The sequence below is a fragment of the Aplysia californica genome, unplaced genomic scaffold, assembly GCF_000002075.1.
Source record: "Aplysia californica isolate F4 #8 unplaced genomic scaffold, AplCal3.0 scaffold01211, whole genome shotgun sequence".
NCBI classification, from domain to species: domain Eukaryota; kingdom Metazoa; phylum Mollusca; class Gastropoda; order Aplysiida; family Aplysiidae; genus Aplysia; species Aplysia californica.
In genome coordinates, this window is record NW_004798481.1 from 62,453 (window position 1) to 63,635 (window position 1,183).

Genomic DNA, 1,183 nt, shown 5'->3' on the forward strand with positions numbered 1-1,183 from the left:
GGGGAGATACATTATTATCATAGCAAAAAGACCGAGACACTCGATGGAAATTTTCTCCCTACGCGGGGATCAAACTCAGTTCTCCTGCATGTGACAGTAACGTGTCTAACCTCTAAACAACAGACGCCGGTCCCCGAATAACTGACGAGCGCAGAATGTCAGTCAACTGCATTCAATTTGCTTTTTATAGATTCTTCTTAGAATGTTGAAAAATATCTTTCGTGAATAGAATAGAATACATGTAATTAATAAAGGTGCCCAAGAAGGCTACAAAGATAAACTAAGCATTCCCTAGATGAGATGATGATGATGATGATGATGATGATGATGATGATGATGATGATGATGATGATGATGATTTTTGTTATTATTATATAATTGTTCCCGCACCCGATCCGGACATTGGGGATTGTCTTGTTAGTGAGACAATTTCCTGGGCCTTCGGCATATTGTAGTAGGGTGGCCAGTTCCTTTCCACACCGCCTTTACTTCCCCAACTCACGAAGTCAGGTACCCATTACAATGGGTGGGCAGGAGGGGGAGAAAAAACTCAGTGTGCGAATCGAGGCTCGAACCCGGACTTTCCGCTTCGGAGACGAGCGCACTAACAGCTCCGCCGCCGCACCCTCAGTATTACACGTATGATCATAATGATTATTATCAAATAAAAAATTGACTTATCATAATTCATCTGATTACATCTTTGCTGTCATAATAATAATACAATAGTATATGTATAGTATATAATTAATGTACTCGTATGTGTTTTCAGGGTCGTTGTCCTTTTCTGAGAGTCGGCCTGTGAGACAAGAAAGCTTGCCCATCACTCACCAGTAGAGAGATCAGAGCCAGCACAGAGATGTATTGTGTTATTGTTAAGGGATGTCACATACACATGTATCTCTGAAATATTCGTATTTGTTGTCTAATAAATAACACAGACGTAATCTGACGGCATCAACAACAGTTGTTTGAATTTACATGAATTTTGGTTGTTATTGAGCTTAATTGTTACATGTACCTTTTTTATTCTTCCCTCATCCCTCCTTTTCTCCTCTTCCTCTCTCCTCTTCTCCTCCTCCTACTCTCCTACTCCCCCTCCTCCTCCTCCTCTTTCCCTCCTCCTCCTCCCTTTCCTCTTTTCCTCCTCCTCCTCCTCTTCCTCCTCCTCCTCCTCCTCCTC

The 1,183-nt window shown here is 42.0% G+C and overlaps 1 protein-coding gene across 1 annotated transcript in view; it reads right to left on the reverse strand.

Annotated features, from left to right (window-relative positions):
- The window catches only part of LOC101862849, a 56,046-nt gene that overhangs the window by 46,856 nt on the left and 8,007 nt on the right, over nt 1-1,183 (reverse strand). The gene's annotated exons all lie outside the window — the stretch shown is intronic.